The 20953-nt window shown below is 33.5% G+C and overlaps 1 pseudogene; it reads right to left on the bottom strand.

Annotated features, from left to right (window-relative positions):
• Positions 1-20953, bottom strand: part of LOC133032674 (serine/threonine-protein kinase TOR-like) — a 41165-nt pseudogene that overhangs the window by 17781 nt on the left and 2431 nt on the right.

Here is a 20953-nt window from a genome sequence, read left to right as displayed (position 1 = left end):
GAATCACTAACCAATACAAAATTATTAATTTGTTTTTTCATTATTCGAAACAAACTTTCTAATGTTTACCAAAAATAAAAGGAAAACATTGTTTAATTACAATTTCAAAGAAAAATGAAAAAGAAACATACCTTTTATGCAAGAACACCGAAAATAAAAGGAAAACATAGTTTAATTAAAATTTCAAAGAAAAGGGAAAAAGAAACATACCTGCAAGAGCACTGAAAATAAAAGGAAAACATAGTTTAATTACAATTTCAAAGAAAAAAGAAAAAGAAACATACCTTTTCTGCAAGAGCACCAAGGAGTCGGATATCTATAGGGAGCGCTTTCTCATCATGTTCCATAAATTCTGCCTGAAAAGTCAGCTTGCTAAATTAAGAAATAATGATAACAACAACAATAACACTATTATTCTTATGACTGGAAAAAAATCCAGGAAAAATAAAAAGAACAAGAAAACAACCTCCTGGACGAGTACAATAAAAGGTTGAACCTAATCGCTACAAAATTTCATTTAAAATTCCTACATATCATAGTACCACTACATAACACATATCCAAATTGGTATCACATAGGAAGTATATCTGCCATGTGACCATGTGCCAAGTAACACTGAGAAGAAGTAAAAGGTTTATACAATACAAGATACAATTTCCTCCACCTTCCTTGGCTTTAACAACATTGTGAATTCCGCAATCACACTATCTTATTGATACTATGATTTATGGAAATATCAAAAAAAGAAAAAGAAAAATCATGGATATCAAATTTATTAGTCCAAAAGTATAAATTATCCAATAATCACATGAATATATACAGCTTTAGAGCATTGCTGTAGGGCACCCTTGGTGCCAAACTACCGAAATGTCATACTAAATTGCACCAATGACAGCATGCCACGTAAGATGATGGTGGTCCCCTTAGCAATATTCATAACTTTATAATAATCAAACGTAGAGAGCAATGTAAATCACATAGAACTTTTTTTTTTTGATTAAAATCACATAGAACTTGAAACTCTGAAGTTCCATATAGATACACAAAGTTTTAAATTTCACACACAGACAAAGGACAAGAGATATGATATGATAATTTTTTTTTTTTTTTGAAAAAGAGAAAGAGGCCCTTGTCTAAGACTCTAGCGTTCTCTGCTTCAACATCTCTACCTTCTTGACATTACTACCAATGGTGAACAAAAACACTTCATCTTTTTTTATAAACTAAAGTGTTAATTGGTTGGGATTAATGAAAAAATGAATGCAAATGGAATGAGAATAGGAATAATATATATATACATATATATATATTGACAAAAAAAGAAGGTATTGTGCATTAAAAAGTCTTTTATTCCATTTCTCCTGGAATAATAAAAGCCAATCTTAAAATGTCATTCAAATATCTTAAATTGTAATCAATCAATATAAAGGAATGAAAATAAATTCCTTTCCCTCAGCCAAACATAGCCTAAATTCTCTACTAAAGTGTCAAGTTTTACTACTATCCCTCATCTAAAAACTAATCTCATAGTAAAATTCTAGAGAGAAAACAATCAGTATCTAACTATAGCTTGATAATTATCTTATATTTTTTATACTTGCATATATAGAAACAATAATATACATCCTAAAACAGCATACCAGGTTAAGAAGGGTAGCCAAAATCTCTGGAGGAATATTAGGAGATGAAAATGCCATCTCCATGCTCCGAATTAACTGTTTCTGACTATGCTCCTGTAGTTGTGCCCAACAACTGACAAAACCAGCTGCAAACAACTCCCGCCCAACAAATGGCTGCAAAACTGAAAAATTAAGGTCTACACTTTAAATTAATAAAGGTACGAAAGGATATTAGAGAAATACCTGCAATTGTGCAAGCCTTGCACAGGTTCGCAAGGCAGGAGAAGGGGATTCCTTGAGAAGTTGAATACTAAAGTGTCTCATCCATTCTGCCCAATCTTCTTTAGTACTGCGTTGAGAAGCCTCCCCAGCAGAGCGTAATCGGCCATCATTAACCTGTAAAGTTTAAAGTCACTAAGATAAAAATGCAGATCGTGAAATAGTAAAACATTCAAATACCTATCAGGAGGAAAGAAGATCCAATAACAAAAAAGGAAATGACATTTTATACTATGAATGTGGGAAGAAAAAAAAAAGTTTTCTTACACCTAAAGGAGACATCTCAACCTTTAATAGGTACCTCTGTCTTCCAACAGAATATTTGATTATATAAAAAACAAAAAGTTGTAGAAAGCAAAACTAGAATATCAAAGTGGGTCAAAGATGATAGAAGAGTTTAAGGTTTCTTGGGTTGGAAGTTGCATGAATTCATAAAATGTGTAGATATAAGTTAAACATAATAAGATGAAGTTACTCTTGTAGAAATTATGATATACATAAAAGAAGTTCTGCACGAAAAAAAAAATAGAAAGAAACTACGTATAAGAAATACAGTCTAACAAGATCAGCAAATAAAAACAATAGGCCTTCGTATATGAGGTATGGATAAATGAAAAGGGATGATAGAAAGGATGCCTACTTAAAAGTTGTTTGGTAAATTGAAAGGAAGGACAAGAGGAATCCTTATTAAAAAAAATGTATTAAAAGTAGAAAGGGAAAATCTTACAAAGAAAAAAAAAGTAGAAAGGGAAAAATGAATATTCGTTAGCATATTTACCACACTATCAATATTTACAATACTTCTCATGCTATTCTCATTTTGACTTATAAACTGCACTCTCCAATTAGTGACTAGGCTTGGCTATTCGCTATGCATTTCAGAAAATCCTTTGGAAAATGAAATGAATTACTAGCCCTTCATCCCATGGAAACACACCGCACAACTGAACAGCATAATAATAATTTTTTTTAAGAAAAAAAAGAAAAGTACCTGATGTGCTCGAAGTTGTCTCTGCAAATCAGACCCATCATCATGGGGATCATTCTCCACATCATGCAAAGGGTCACTAATAACCTCAACTGGAAGCTTGCGACTTAATCTTTGGGCAGCTGTGCTTCCCAAGATCAACGGTTCGCGTCTTTTCAGCCGTCCTTCAATTTCTTCGAAATCCTTATGCTGCAATAAGGCCAACGCTTACACTTAATAAAATAATCCAAATCTATCAAACATATTTGAGAACCAGAAAAATGTCAACTGAAGTATCAAAATGGGCAGGAGTAAGAATAATACCTGCAATCGATGCTTCAACATAAGCTTGTGTATTGATGGGATAAAAATGGTGAAGTCCTCGCCAAGAGATTGAGCTAGACAACAAAGTGCATCAACGGCATCTTTCCGAAGCTCATCATTCTTCCTGTTGATAAAAAATTGTCACAGTGAACCAGTTCAAGCAAAATGAATAGATAGAGATACTGAAAGTACCAGTACTGATAGAGTCCAAATACAAAAAGTCAGACTTCAACCCACTAGCCCTTCAGCCTTTTTATTTCTATCAAAGGGATGAGGAGCTAACGAAACCTTAATTTCAGCCCAATAACAACACAAAATTTTCCAACCAAACCACATAGAATGAAGCATAAGTAAGAGCTAATGACACATAATATTGACCCAATAACAAAGTGCATCAACGGCATCTTTCCGAAGCTCATCATTCTTCCTGTTGATAAAAAATTGTCACAGTGAACCAGTTCAAGCAAAATGAATAGATAGAGATACTGAAAGTACCAGTACTGATAGAGTCCAAATACAAAAAGTCAGACTTCAACCCACTAGCCCTTCAGCCTTTTTATTTCTATCAAAGGGATGAGGAGCTAACGAAACCTTAATTTCAGCCCAATAACAACACAAAATTTTCCAACCAAACCACATAGAATGAAGCATAAGTAAGAGCTAATGACACATAATATTGACCCAATAGCAAAACTATTCATTTTCATAAGAAACCGCATGTAACAAGAAGTAAAACAGAAGTAAAGTTCAAATTAAAGTAAGGAGAGACATACCCATCCAAGACTAGCTTCAGATGATGCACAAGTGAAGATATATGACCAGTAACCTAGTGAAAGGGGGAGAGAAATAACAAACAAACATTACCACTGACACATCCAAAGGACAGGAATTCAAAGTAATAAAGCTATAAAGCTATTCAACTCATCAAACTATCAAATAGTAATTAATTAGCTGCTAGCCTGCTGACCTGCACGCGGGGAATCAATCTTGTCAAAGTGTTTATAGCAGCTCGTCTTATTTTTACTGAAGCCTCCATTTTAAATAATCGAATAAGTGCAGGGAGAAGTAAATGCATATGTTCATCCAGTGTTCCTGCACAATTAAGAGGTTTTTTCAGTAACTAACAAAGAAAACTTCCAGAAAATATTGTATATACTACCAGAAAAAAGGCACCCTTTGTTTGGTAGGAAATCCTCAAACTCATCCTACCAAACAAATGGTCAGTTTTCATAAGAGATGCCCATTGCCAATTTTCTTCAAATCAAATTGCAGATTTCAAACAAATAAACATATTACGTAGTCATGACCAAGGAAAAAAATATTATGTGCACTGACACTGTAATTTTATGGAAATATTGGAGATATTTTCGATATCGATGGAAATTCAAAAACATTTATGGATGTTACATATATTTGTCTAGAAATATGAAAATGAATTATAAAACTATTAGAAAACCAATGAATTTGAATGATTACAATGATACATACAATGTAAAAACAAATAAAACTCTTATTTATACATTATAATATCATTTTGATTACATTATCATATAAATATTTATTCTCTTTCTTTTAGAGAAAATAATAAGTGAATTCTTAGCCATCATTACTTTTATAATTTATAATACTTTAATATAATTAATTCAATAAAGTTAAGTTTTATTAATTACTCATAACAAATAAAAATTAAATACATTAATATTCTAGATGTGATGAGGGATCAAGCAAATGTGTGAAATATTTTGCTGTTAGAAAATATTTCTATATGAAGAAATATGTGAAGAGAGACTGAAACAGAATAGAAGAAGAAAAGGATGTTACATATTTCACACATTTGTTTGATTCCTCATCAAACATCAAGAATATTAAGATATTTATTTAATTTTTATTTGTTATGAACAAATTACTAACACTTGAAACTTTATTGAAATAATTATATTAAAGAGTGATTATTATAAAAGTAATAATGACTAAAAATTCATTTTTTATTTCCTTTCGAAGAAATTGAATAAATATTTAAATTATAATGTAATCAAGAATATATTATAATAAACAACTAAGATTATTACTTATTATTATATTGGGTGACTACTCAATGATTACATTTTTATTGTAATCATGATGGTTATGATGGTTATATTCTTGTTGACCTGTAATAGCAAGTTACCAACAACTAAAAATTCTTTTTCTAGAATTAAATTAATTATAATTAACTATTTTCTTAAAATAATCACTTTTTAATTTAAATATCTAATATGACCCTTTTAGCAATTAATATTAATAATTTAATTTTTATATTTAAGTCTTTATTATAATTTTTTTAACAGTTAAACCGTTTAATTATAATATTTACAATAAAACTCTATTATTTTATAAAAATTAAACTTTCACCCCTTCAAAAATAAATTTTTGAATAATTAATCACTTAGTCCGAGAATAGTGTAAAATACTAAAATATGGGTATTCATGGTTTATACATCATATCTAAAATCCAATTTCATCTGCATATCTTCAAGTTACATGTTTTAGAGACAACTTGAAAATAACCAACAACTTCATATATGAAGAATATTTTATCAATAACACATATTTGAGATCAATAACCAATAGATGAACTAACTTTGTTGACGATACATAGTCAAAATCAATATTTGATGTAACAATTGAAACCTCCTCCTTATTATATTGTATGTGTTGTTATAATTATTCTTTTCTTTCCTTTTTTTGTTCTTTTAAGGTCACTTGTCTTAGATTAACCTCCTCCCAAACTTTATTTGGGAGTCTCACTTATGGCAGAGGAAATCCTATGTTTTATCATCCAGTCATAAAAACATAAATAAGACTCAAAATAATAAATAAATATAAAAGCTTTATGATTAAAATATTCATTACAATTGTGGTTATAATTATCCGATTTTATTGATTTTGTATTAAATTTCATATTTCTAGATATATAGAAATATGTGTGATATTCATAAAAGAGAAAATTAATTTCCATCAGTATCGAAAAAATCTTCGATATTTCCATAAAATTATAGTATCAATATTTCCAACAATATTTTGATATTTATTTCTTGTTGATTTAGCTAAAAATTGGAATTTCATGTTGTAAATTACAAGTTTGATATAATATCATACCTGTCTAATTTTTCAAATATTAATAATGTTTAATATCTGTTTTTAAAAAAAAATAAATATATATTATCTGACTCCATTTTGAAGTCATTCCTCTCAAATTAAATTTTTTTACAGGGTCCTTACTCGAAGTCATTACACGTAATTCATAAAAACAGCATTACTTGCTTCACAATTAAAGTTGAGCATAAAATAAGGTTATCAAAAAAAAAAAAAAGTTGTGCATAAAATATACAAAATGAGAGTACTAACCACCAAAGACTTCAAGAGTGTGGAGGATGTCAAGAACATAGGTGTAATCATTATAACGTTCTGCATCACTTAAAACTTGGATACAACATGGAAGGATAATAGGAAGATATGTTCGGAACTCATCATTAAGAGCCAAGCAAAGCTGCTCCACTAAATGCAGAACCTATGAAAATAAAAAAATATATGCATACATGAGCAGAAGTTCCAACAGATGAAAAGGCTTAAATAAAACATGATCTGTGGATGGGACTGAAAGAACTGAAAACTTACTGGATAGCCAAGGGAAGGACGGTTAGCAGCAGGAAAACTGAATGACGACCATAATTCTGAAATCAGAGAGAGCAACTCCGGCAGATATTTTCGTATGTGCTGCAAAAGAACCAAGTCTCATTCGTGATCTCCAAAAAAACTCAACTATCACTACCTGTGGAAAATAAACATCAAAATGTACCTGCCGAACAATAGACACCAGAGTTCCAAGCTTCCATGTAATCAAATCCTTTAAGGCATCATCGCATGTACGTACAGTATGAAAGAGATCAGGCAAAACCTACATGAAGGAAAAAGGCTCATAAGAAAATTGATTGCATCAATTGATACGAAGTTCTCCAAAGGATAATATTTGCATTAGACTGAAAAACAATGGCTTGATCCAACAAGGTTTGAGGTCCAAGTACATCCAGGGCACCTATATAGCAATTGCTATAATTTATTGGTCCTCAAATATTGTAAGGGTCAGGCAATGAATCTAGTTTAAGAGGGAAAAGAAATCACCAAAAACTTACTCCAATGTCGTAATGAACTTATTAATTAAAAAGATAATTAAGCTTGCACTTCTATTAATATATACTAAAAGAAACAAAGCAACATGAATAAAAAGAAATACAATCTAAACAATATGGAAGTGTGCTTTGTCATTGCAATGACATTCAATTGAGTCTACTGGAAGATGGAATATGCAAACTTAACGAAAAAAGTGAAAGCTCGAAATGTGAATGGCATCAACTCTCTCTTGAAGAGGAAAGGGAACTTACACATTGAAGTCTACGTTTAAATGGACCAAAAAAGGTGGAAGCAAATACTAGGCTCTTCCATAGCATAATAAATGCTAGGAAAGCAATGAATCAGAAATCTAGAATAAAAAAGGCATCGGTGATTTTAGTAGATGAAGTAGTAGGATATGTTTTACATCACCTAATCAGTAAGGATTGAATTTGTCAAGGCATTCCTAAAATTCTAGCAAAATGGCTTGAGAGACCTTCTGAAGATGAAATAGAAAATGCAGTGTTGATGAATATAAACCCCTGGATGGATTCATTATGACAACAGTAACTCAATTAGAATGAGAGGTGGTGAAAGAATATTTAGTCAGGATATTCAATGACTTTTCCAAGGACATAATCATAAACAGGATACATGATATCAAAGAAATTACGGGCATTTTGAGTTCTGATTTAGCAAGAGACTGAAAATTTTGTTGTAGTTTACTGTCTCTGCTTTGTTTTTCCTTCGGGGTGCTATGCCACACTTTGGTTTTGGTGTGCAAACCCCATTAGTCCTGTATTTTTTTTTTGGACCATTAATCTTGTATTTTTCAGGTTAATCAATCAAATTTTATGTCACTTTTCAATCAACCAAACGAAAAAATTCAACCTAAAATAGCATTCCAATCTGCACTAAAAATGGAAATGAAATTATGCAGCAAAGAAAATAAGATTCAAACCAGCAAATGTAATTCAAAAAAGAAAAAGATTCAAACCGTCATACAATCTATGACAGACCTTTTGTAAGTATGGCACGCAACCGAGCCCCATTGACTAATCTCGCAAAGAAGAAACGAATACATTAAGAAAACGAAAATAATAATAATGATAGTAGTAAGTAGTAATAAGTACAGCACACAAACACAAGCCATATTATAATGTACCTTAAATATGAACATTAGAGATCCAACCACCTTTAGGTGGTAGCTAGAAAGAGAAGGATCCCTAAGTATTCGCATTAGAGAATTAATCGCAACCTGGAATCAAAATATACAATTTAACAAACAGATACAGCAAATTCAAAAATCAAACACATGTCTTACAGTGACATATTCAGAGGAAGCCATAGCATGCAAAAGATGAAAAAAAATCATCTACCAGACTGATGTACTACCGTAGAATAGTAATCTTCAGATGTAGCAAAGGATGGCCACAGGTCCACAGGCAGGTCATCTATTGCCTGAAGATGTTGGCCTGAATCACTGGCAGCACGGGCCACTTCTCCATGCAACCCTGGCAGGCTAAGTTGATTTTTTTTATGAAGATGAGGATCTAGAGCTCCCATGATTCCAAGAACCTTAAGAATCCCAAAAGTAATGTTCTCATAGTAAGTATAGATCATTAACTAACTATTTTTTTATCCCCTGCTTCTCTCCTTTTTAAAATAAAAAATATCTGAACAAATAATTAGAAATCTAGCTCATAAGTGGTTACCTTTAAGACTTCTCGTCTAGTGGACCAGGCTAACTCACCATTCAGCAACTTCAAAAGTAAGCCTAGTAACTGTGGATACTCATTATAAGGAGTTATAACATACCTGTACACATTAAAAGAGTTTACCATGGACAGGTCTTATACTCATTCTAGAAAGTCAATAATAGGCAAAGCAATCAATACAGAACATAAGACTATCACGTACCCAGTGCTCTGTACAACTTGACCAAGAGTAGTAACAGCCACTTCACGTTTTGTGACAGCTGCTCCATCCAGTAAAGCTTCAACAATTAAAGGCATAAGTTCAGACATGTATTGTCTCATCTCGAAACCGCCCTAATCAGAAACAGCAACAAATTCAAATAAAACATTAGGGATCATAATGGAAATTTTGCATAAACCAGAATGAAAAAGTCATGTTTATTAATTAAAAGAAATTGCAAGCTTCATATTTTGTACTAAAACGTGTAAAATGTCAAAATATGCACAGGAGGTCCCACAGAACTAAAATGAACCATTAGAGAACAAAGTGAAATTTTTCCATAAATCCGACTAAAATGTGTGCTTAATTCATTAAAAGAAAATATGAACAACATATTTTGTACTACAATGCATAAAACTAACACTACACCTAAGAAACTCAAAAAAAATCAAATAAACCATTAGAAAACATAGTGGGAATTTTGCAAATTCAAATAAATTAACACTACACTCACCACTCTTGCAAGATCGCCAACAGTCACAAGAACTCCACTAATAATGGCATTGTTGGTATTGACACCATTACCCTCAACAAGTCTTGCCACGAGTGCCTGCACAGATATTTAGCCCAAAAGATACATGGATATGAAGAAATGAAATTTAAACTACAGACTAGGTAAGTATGACAACCAATGAGTAGTAAAACCTTGTGTATAGGAGCTATATAAGGACGTATTAGTCGTTCACAATTGCGTATCAAGCAACCCAGTAACTTTGCACTTTCTTCTCTACATTTGCTATCTGCACTGCTGAGGCAGCAAACAAAAAAGTCAGCATTTTGAAGCTTTTCAGCCTAGATATGGGACTAAAGTAATCCTACTGCACAATAATGATTTTTTCCTTGAAATGCACAAATAATGAATTTTACAACTGTATGTAAGAAAAAAGAAAAAAAGAACAGCAATATTTGTGACTCTTCTGCATTACCTCTTCTCCAAGTGTGTCAACAACTGAATAAGATGACGTCGAAGTGCTGGAAGAGCATATGCAGGATTCTTTTCTGATAACCTCCCAGCCAAAGAAATCGCAAACTCCCGTACATCAAAATCCTATGCATCAGCAACATCATATCAACTTGAGCATAAGTATTTTATCTTTAAGCAATTAACAAATTGCGAATATCATGATATAGAGGGAAAAACAACCTGTGTATCAAAGTTTCTAAACCATAGCACTTGTCAGTATATGAATTTACATATTCAAAACTCGCAATGTTTTCAATAATTTTCTTGTTTTCAAAGACTACAAACTCCCACCTTGATGTGCAAACTAAGGCATTGCCTAATTAAAACTTCAACCCCCATTCATATCAAACTGATTACTATTATTTAAAAAAACAAGAGAGAGAGAGAGAGAGAGAGAGAGAGAGAGAGGTCATATGTGTTAGACAGTCAGCTGAAGTTTATGTACAAACTGCCTCTTTATAGCCTAAAAAGGAGCTGCACTCTTTATCCAACCTCAAAATACCCGTGTTTCAACTGGTTGAAACCCAAATTAAAAACCTTTACATCACGCCTTAAATAGGTTACTATTCCAAGGAGCATTCAAGCCTTATTGAAACCCGAATAGAAAAAGGTGGTTGATGATTAGATGAGTGCATTAGATAAAAACCAAGCCTAGAAAGTTGTCTACAGCCAAAACAAATCAACATGCAGTAGGAAGGTGCCATCATACCAGCACTAATACACTAAATCCCGACATAAATCCACAGTTACGTGAGTTGGGTGAGAGTACTACTAGGATGGAAGACAGAATAGGAAGTCCTCATGTTGCACCTCTAAAAATATTTTTTGACAGTGACTTTGTGTCTTTGTTAAAACAAAAATCAGCATGTGGTAGAAATCAAATGGAATTTTACTATTGATAAGTCATCTGAACCTAGCACTTGGTCCTCATCACATACAAACACTGTCTGTTTAATTTCCTCCTCAAAAGGTCACTCGAGGTGTGCTACTAAGTAATATGGTATTTTCTCCCATTCAATGCCTTCAATATCAACCACTGCTCTTCCAGCAAATTTACATACCTTAGAATAGAAGGATGTGATCTCGCTCACTATACCTTCCACTCTATCTAGCATTGACCCATCATCTCTCTCGATTCTAGATATGAAATTCTTAGCTTTCCTAGCCCTTAGCATGCGATGAAAGAGCTTTTAGTTTGCATCCCCTTCTTTGGCTTAATCCGCCTTTACTCAAGGAGAACACTTGTACTCCAAATAAGGGAAAGGTTTTTCTCTTTTTTAAATCCATCGAAAAAGAGATTCGATTAAAGGGATTTAGTATGATACTTATGAAATCGATAATATCGATGATATTGATATTCAAATACTTCTTCTTAGAACATATTGATTTGACTCCATAAGTGGGACCGCCACCCCATAACATGTTACTGCCGAAAGGAGAACCTTGTATTTCTTCAAGGGAATCTCCTAATTGTTCTCGAGCAATTAGAAATAGATTCTTTAACCAATAAGAATTCAGTTCAAATGTAAGATATCTATCCAAAAAATTTCAAAACTCAATCATTTATGATGAAATTTTTTTTTTTTTTTTGAAAAAAGAAAAAGGATCCTCTTGTCTTAGACAGGACCCTCCACAATATGAATTGAAAAGCCTCACTTGTGGCAGAGGAAAACCATAGTTACAATTTCAAACAAAACAATAAGGCCTAAGCCCTATGTTACTCTCCAAAACTGACCCAAAAAACAAATAGCCAAAACAAACCAGTTCAAAGCTTCTTATAGATTTGACCCTTTCAAATGGTCTATAATTCACTATAGGCTCGAGAAACAAAAAGATGTGTACAAACGTGATATCCAGCAACAAGGAGGAAAAGGATTGAGAGGAACTCTCGAACTGAAACATTTGGCAATCTCATATGTGTGGATATCAATAATCTCATTATTTTGATGAATTGTTCATTTGGACAAAAGAAAGATTATGCAAACACTTAATTGAAATCTCACTCATCATATTCCATAGTAGAAGAATGAATTTTTTTCTTTTGAAGAATTCGTCATAATATATTTGATCCATATGGATACAAAATTCAGGGTGTTACTTAGAATCGCAATACGTCTAGAAAAACAAACAAAAGCATCAAATTTAGATATTTGAATTCTAACAAAGTGAGAAACCATAGCATACATGTTTTGAATATATTCCATTTTGAGAGAGTTGAAAAAGCACAATCACATTGAAGGGCATTCTTTAGACAAAGACCCCGTTTTCGATTATAACCAAATCCCTATTTCCTCATCAAAGGAAATATGTTGCCACTCTTTTATTATGCTACTTCTTCCTTCCATTCATTGTAACCTACTTCTTTCTTCCATTCATTGTAACCTGGCCATCCTACTTGGGCATTCTTCCACCGATTTTCAAATTCCTTCTTAAAGGAACTATGTTCTAATCATACATTATCGAAGCAAAAAAAACTAGGTTCCCACAAGGGTGAATTTGTATCAAGAACGATCTAATACAATCCTTACATGAACATCCTACCTAACAAATGAATATAGCTTATACATTTGTTAGTGAAAAAGAAATCTATCCAATCTGCATCATATGGTTTGTTATCTGAAATTTGACCACATGTACCGCCTGTTATTCACATCGAAATAAATAAGTATCAGCTCCCTTGTCCGTTCATCAAAATTTTAAATACTTTACGTAACAAAGCTACTACTCATTTTCCCCTGCACCCTTTGAATCACATTAAAATCTCCCCCAAACACCATTTATCTCTGCAAATGACACTTAATCCTGCTATCTTATCCCAAAACGAAGACCTCTCACCACATTTACTCGGTCTGTAAACCCCTAAAAACCACCAAGGATTCTTACCTCCAGCTTCAATCAAAACAAATATTGGAAACTCCGCCACTAAAGAATCCAACACTTTTATGTTCCTCGTACCCCACACTATTAGAGTTCCACTTGATCGCCCTACAGTAGTAGGTAGTAGAGTCCAAGCCTTGTACCTAAACCTCCAAATGCTTCCTACAAACCTCTTATCCACGCTTCACCTTCTTTTTTTTTTTTTTTTTTTTTTTTGAAAAAAGAGAAAGAGACCACTTGTCTTAGACTGGCCTCCCCCCGATATATATTGCAAGCCTCAGTTAAGGCGGAGGAAAACCATGGTAAACAAACAAGAAGCAAAAATAAATACGAAAAAAACTGTAGAAAAAATTGTGACAGCAGTCACAAAAACCCAGGATTATTATAATAGCACACCCCAATCCATGCATCCACGCTCCACCTTCTAACCTCTTGGACACAGTAAAATGAGGGTTAATCTTGCAAATAGTTGCCTTCATAGCTCTCCTTTTTCTACTACCCCACTACTCGTCACATTCTAAGTCATTATCTTCGCTTAGAATTACTTCTTTCATTTGTTTTCATAGTTCACATTGAAGGTAAAATTTCTCAATTCTTTACTCCTTGGTTTTTGTAGTACCACCAACATCCCCATATTGCTCAAAGATTGAACTCCAATCTTTTACTTGATGCTGAGAAGACTTCCCTTCCTAGTGAGACCTAATTTCCTTAATTGAACCTTCCTTTCTAGTTCAACACAATGATTTGTCCTTTGAATAAATTATAGTTCAACACAATGATCTATCCTTTGAATAAATTATGTCCCCCCTGCCATTCTCACATCTCCATTTTTATTCCACAAACTCCTCACATTAGTGCACTCATCTGAGATATCATCGCGAAAGCCATTTTCCTAAAGTTCAGTGATGCATTCTATCTCCTCCAAGGGACAATCCATCATACTGTCTAGTCTCATATTGACCCCTTCCGAAGCTTTCTTCTTCCTTCTACATAGAAGCAGCTTCTCTTGCTCCTTTTCTTCCTGAATAGAGCTTGCGACTTCCTTGATAAGGAATGAACACTTTTTTCTTTTCACCCGATTAAATCTAGCCAAGAAAGTATTATTGCTTTCGTGAAATCTGCTCTCTCCTTTAGGGATATTTTTTTAAAAAATCACCATTAATAAATGCCTTGAATAATTCCTTGTCGCTTTCAAGGCCCATTCAAAATGGGTCAAATAAAAACTAATTTTCATTTTTGTCGATGTAGATTGCTGCCATGTGGAATCCTTTGAATATTCCATGGGTCTCCACATGTAAACCCTAGGCTCCACAAAATAAAACGTCTGAGGGTATTTAAAAATATATTGTCATAAATTCTTTTAAATACCCTATTGATGTGAACTGTATAAACCCCACAAGTCAAGTTCTTGGATGCTCCGATTTTCCTAGAAGTTGTCATATTCCAAATATTCAGAAGAAGTCCTTCTACACCAATCTAGGAGACAGGAGCCTCTACAATCTATCTTTATGTCTTTCTTATGGTTGCCCTAGTTCCATTGGACATAAGATACTATTCTGTTCACACCTGGGATATCCATCTTGTCTACTTTGATCAAGCTTTCCTTTTCTTCCTCGTTACACCACATTACTATCCTATCATCAAACAATCAGCTAATCTCCAATCTTCTTCTCAATTTTCTCGACAAGTTTTAAAGATTGCACTCCACGGAATATTAATGTTATCCTCCATCACTATTAGTGCCATTCTCCAAACTTTAGAGTGTATTTCAAAAATTTAGATTGCTTCATTCTGCCTTCCAGATGTTGGTTCTTGGCTTTGAATCTTGAGTGGTAAAAACTCACATCTTCCTATCTTAAAGTGGTTCTTAAAGCCTTGTTGGCAAGTGTTATTTTCTACCCTCTGTTTCTTCTTATCTGGTTTGTTACCTTGTGTCCATCCAACTTTTCTTCTTCTGGCTTTACCATCTTTTTTTTTTCTAAAAAAAAAAAAAAGGAGAAAAAGACCACTTGACTTAGACTGGCCTCCCCCGATATATAATAAAAACCTCACTTATGGCGAAGATACCATGGTAAAACAGAAAAGAATAATCAAAGAAAATAAACTCAGTCAGCAACACATTAGCCCACAATTAGTGACTACTACCTCCCTTTCTAGCCAGCTATTCTTCTTGAGCCAGCTTTTTTCCTTGAACCTATCCCATCTTTTTTCGTTCTTCGTAATGATGTTTTTCAGAAGTGAAACTTTGAGAAAAAACTCCCTTTATATTGTGGAAGCTTTTCAAAAACAAAGTTGATAGAATTACTCAAGAATGATTTCCTAAAACTTTGCTTGTGTTGCACCCTTATCTTATGTAAGTCTCCCATTGCTTCAAGTAATCGGACAATTGCATCAATAGTTACGACAATCTCATAACTAGTCAATCTTGTTCTTTCACAAACTTTGATCGAGTCATTGTCTTCTGTTAAGGAAGCATGGCCTTAAGAGGAATCAAAAACAAAAAAAAATCCTTGTCCAAAACCAGTGCAGTCACGGTGTCAATGAGACCTTCCATGACTGGGAGGGCCATGGAAGCCCCTAGCATGCATAGTTTGGATCTATCAAAAAGAGACGAGATGAGAGAGTATTCCAGAGGAGATTTCTTTTTAAGAAGAAAAAAACACTCAGAGCATTGCATTCATTTATCCTCTTTGTAAATTAATCAAAGCAAATTACTCAAAACTAAGAAAGTATGAACAATATCAACTCTCTGTAACAAGACCTAACGACTCAAAAAGGACAAATGTAGAGAAATAGATAGCTACAAAACTACATGATGCGAGTGCAAATGATAAAAGGTTGACTAGGAAAATGCTTAACTCTATACTTGGCTTAAGAATAAGTTCTTCTCTGTCAGTGTTCAAGCTAGCAAAAATGGGCCAATAAATAAAAGTAGAGCATCTAGTTCGAATACAAGCTTATCTTTCTCACATACATGAGTATGACATTGGAAGTTTGGTGAGTCAATATATGCACCAACCATTGGAGGCAACATAAGGAATTAGTGTTTAAAAGAAAATATTTGGGAATAAACTCTCCTTTAAGAAGAATGAAGATCTACGTATATAAGCATTCACTGATGCAAACTGGGTTGGCTCAATCGAAGATAGAAGATCAACTACTGGCTACTGTACAAAGGTTTGGGGTAATCTAGTAACTTGGAGAAGAAATAGGTTGCGGTAGCTAGAAAGAAGAAATGGAAAGGCAAAGCTTAGAGCTCTAGCTTAAGGGGCATGTGTGAGCTTATTTGGATCAAGTGATATACTACAATAATTATCAATTATTATCATAGCTCAAAAACCGGTTCATCATGATAAAACGCACGCAGAAGTAGATCATCATTTCATAAGGAAAAAATATGAATTAGAGAAGTTCTTTTGTCATGCACCAAGCAACCAGAAAATTGCAAATCTTCTCACTACATGAAGGATTTTCGGAAGGATAAAAGGAATAGGAGGAAGAAGGGTGAGGGGAGAGCAAAAATCAATTGTTAGGTTACAGAGGGAAGCTTATAAGGAAGGAGCACTATAGGGATGATGAGGTCTCCCTCCTAATCCTCAAATATAAATCCCTCCAAATATGGGAGAGCAAAAATATAAGGGAAAATCACATAAATGCCCTTTAAATAATTTAAATATATAGTTTATAATAGATGGTTTAGTACTTTTATATTTATAAATTTCATCCATCCTTCCCACTCTTCTCTCAATACCAACAACATAAGGAAAAGACATCATCATCTCCATCCATCCAAGTCTCCACTCTTCCTACCAAATATAACCTAAAGGCTTGTCCAATAACTATTTAGAACAAATGATTTGCAAGCTAGGCATGTAGAACTTTAATGCACCAGTTTGAGTGGAGGTGTTAGAATACAAGTATTTCATTAATATATAAATACTCATAAATATCCTATTACTTACTATTTAAATTTGAATTTCCTTATTCTAAAACGGTTAGATAGGTTCTTATTTCTAGAGTTAGTTACTATTTTCTCTCTACTGAACTGAGTTGTAAATTTGCCTATAAATAAGCATGTATACTGCAGTCAATAAATCAGTAGAGATCAAATATTCTAGTCTCCTTTTCCACAATGTATATTTCAAAGTGAACACAAATCAAAACTAATTTGAAACAAACCTCGTCATTCAAAGCAGCAAAAACTGCACTTAGGCTGTCAGCTTGTGCCAAAAAATCATCAAAACTTCTATTCCCATGCAAAGCAGAAAAGATTGAATGACGAACAGTAACATCAGCATCTGCAACAGCTGCAATCAGAAGCTTCTCCACGATCTGTAGAAATATAAATATCAATTAAGTATAATGAGGATTAAGAACAAAGAAACATTGAATAACAAAACCTAGAAGAAGTCTAACACTTCAATAAACCTGCCTGGATAAAAAAAAAAAGATCAAAATGATAAGCAAACGTACATAAAAAGGTGAATCGTCTTACATTATAAGAAAAATAAGCAGTATATAACATGGGGTAGGGTGGGGTGGGTGGGGTGGGTAGGTAGGTGGGGTGGGCGGCGAAGATGAGTTGACAATCCACAAATTTTCTTTTGCTTCTTTTTTTTTTTTTTTTATGTTTTGATAAGAAAAAAGGCTAATATCATTACAAAGACGAGAATATGTCTTTAAAACACAAATATAAATGCAAACAAATGAAACATGTTAATGCAAACCAACCTCTTCAACCACACGTCGACGCTTTCCCCCAGTTCGATTTGATCTGCTAGTACCAAATTGTGTACAGGCTATGCCAGAGAAGGAATTTGCAACTAATCTACAACAGCACAATGCAGCATCCTTTCTTATTGCACCATCCTCATCATCTAAATATACAACAACTGATTCTCTTGCAAACTCGAGAAGGTCATGACCCTGAACCAAATATTAGTTTCTGAATAAGATTTAAAATGAAAATGTCAATATAGGATAACATAAGTTAAATATTACACATAGAGAAACCTTAAAATTGAAACAAGCCAAAGTCTGCAGAGCAAGTTGCACAAGGCCTGAACTGCTAGGGTCAAAAACTTGCTGGGGAATATTCATCAAATTTCCTCGACCTGTGCCTACAACTGACCTCCCTTGAGAATAATGAGACTTTGAAAGAACCATAGAAATGCAATCAAGTAACCGATCTGAATGGTAGGCAACGGCGATGGAATACCGGCATAACAAATAATGTTAGAGAAAGGTTGCCAAGAACATAACGGTCAAATGAGATAAAAGAAAGTCTAGACAACAATGGTTACCTAATAGCTATTTGATCAAGGGCCTCGACAAGGGTTGAAGAGAGACCAGCAGAGAACATAATATCCAAAAGTCCGCGAACATGAGGTTCCATTGCAGGGCCCATTGCTTTTGCAATGTTTCCAACACAAGCTAAAGCCTCAAGTAAAGGTTTACCCCTTCGTGGTGCAATCTACATCAATAAAAGGAAGCATTAAGAATAAATTTGTTGATTCCAAAATTGATAGTCATTTGAATAGAATCCACAAGGTAGCTAGAAAGTGCAACTAAATTAGTGATGGAGAACAATGCTTGACAAGACAATGTGGCATACTGCTTCGCGTAGTGGAGCCATAATCAAAGGCAAATAGTTCACAAGTTCCCCATCCAAAGCTTCAGCCATCTCTCCAAGGGCAATAAACCCACTAGCACGTTCAGCAGGTATTCGAAGAACTGCCAGAATATGATTCATGCATATCTGCAAGAAGTAGAAAAAAATAAACATACCATGGACTTTCACTCCCAAAATTACATGACAATGTCAGATTATTTGGAAAAACAAAAAACACCACAGAAGTACCGTTAAGTAGTTTGCAACAAATCTATCCCGTAGAAAATGAGCAATTCGAGGTAACAATGAAGTTATGCTCTGCCGAACAAGATGATCTCGATGTTTTAGGTATCTAAGAACAATTTCTCTATACCTTGACATCATGAACTCCCCTGTATTCCTGTCAATATATATAATATAAAAAGTGTAAATTCTATGAACTACATCCAAACACATGATAAAATTTATTAATTATAGGAACAAAACGAAATTTCTGAACTCAATTACTTTATTTAACTAAACAATCCAAAACATAGTTTAACCACAAATAATCTTTAAAAAATTATAGTATTGCTCCCATTCAATGATGCCAAAAATAATCCAAGATTGCTGAATATTGCTCCCTTTTTACTGAAGTGATTAATGTTTATTCTTGTAATAAAGAAAAAAAATCAGGATCATTATATATGAGTAGCTCCTGTTCTATTCACTAAAAAGTTAATAAGAAGAGAAACCTAATGAGCACAAGCATCATTTGAAAAGCCATCTCAAATTGTTTTAAGAAAATACATGAACCAACATAAAAGTACCGCCGCAATGTAGATACTCGACTCCCACCTACTCACACACCATTGGTAAACTTAAGTTTTTCTATTTTTTTTTTTTTGGAAACAAAACCTCAACTTGTATATACCTCACTTTAGTATTATAACTTCATGCTACTTGAAAATCTTACTGATATTTTCAATGCCTAATGCTGTTATCCACCCAAACTTTAATATACATCAAGTGAAAATAATAATAAAACCATTTTCAGAAGTGTTTATAATCCACTACCCGCATTGCCTTTTTTTAATTGCAAAACTAACATACTCAGACAGGACAATTGTTCTAACACTAAACAAGAATACTATTTCCAAACATTGTTTGGTAAACACCAGACATTCAATGTAATCTACCAACCTTAAAAGCTCTCCAACTGCAAGCAAAGAACCATGTATGCTGTGAACAGGAGCATTTCTACCCAATCCATCCTGTGTAGCCTCAAACATACGATAATACCTGTGAATAAAATTTGGTGTCAACAAACAGGTATAACCAATTTGGGCCCATAAACAATAAAATTACTTAAAACAAAACCCCAAAATAAACAATAAGAACATAAGCTTTATATTAACATTCATTTGTGTGGGCCAAATCAGCCCCATATGCATTCATGCAGTAGAAGATATGAGTATGGACAAACCATTGTACACGCCATCGTGTCTCACGCTTCTCAATGACACGAAGACAAGCACGCAGTGCCTCAACAGCTCGCTCCCGAACATCCAATCTTGGATCTCTTAAGGCAACCCATATCACATCGACAAATTCAGGAACATGAACATTGAAGACAGTTGACGCATTTTCTGCCATTTCCTGAATAAAAGATAACGTTGATGAGAATTACCTAAATGATACAATTAACAATTTCATCTTTCTTCTTATTACAAAGGGGTGGAGGCAGGGCAATACCCTTGACCTTCTCTTTAAGAGGAGAGGTTCAGACCAAATTAAACTAAGCCTATACCACATAAAATTAATATGCAATAAAACAAATAAGTTGTACACTATAGTATTCTAACACGTAAATTGAGAAATAGTTCATAAAAAAAAACACGTAAATTGAGAAAGTGATTTCTTTTTTCGAAAAAGAAACTCCGTTGTGTTTTCATATAAAAAAGATTAAAAAGAAAGGAGATCAAAAGATCTCAGAATAGCCAAAACCAGATATGTACAAATAAAACAGCATAAATTTAATAGTTAAAACATTAAGTGCCAAAAGCTACCCCAATCTCTGTTGAGATCAAGAAAAGATAAACCTGCAAAGCCTTTAACTTTATAAACCCATTTTGCAACCCGCTACTTAACCTTAATTGAGAAAATGTATTTCATTTTAAACAAAAAAAGAACTTACAAAATTAAAT

The sequence above is a fragment of the Cannabis sativa genome, chromosome X (assembly GCF_029168945.1).
Source record: "Cannabis sativa cultivar Pink pepper isolate KNU-18-1 chromosome X, ASM2916894v1, whole genome shotgun sequence".
NCBI lineage: Eukaryota > Viridiplantae > Streptophyta > Magnoliopsida > Rosales > Cannabaceae > Cannabis > Cannabis sativa.
The sequence above is the reverse complement of the archived record's forward strand: the minus strand, read 5'-3'. Positions and strand labels throughout refer to the sequence as shown.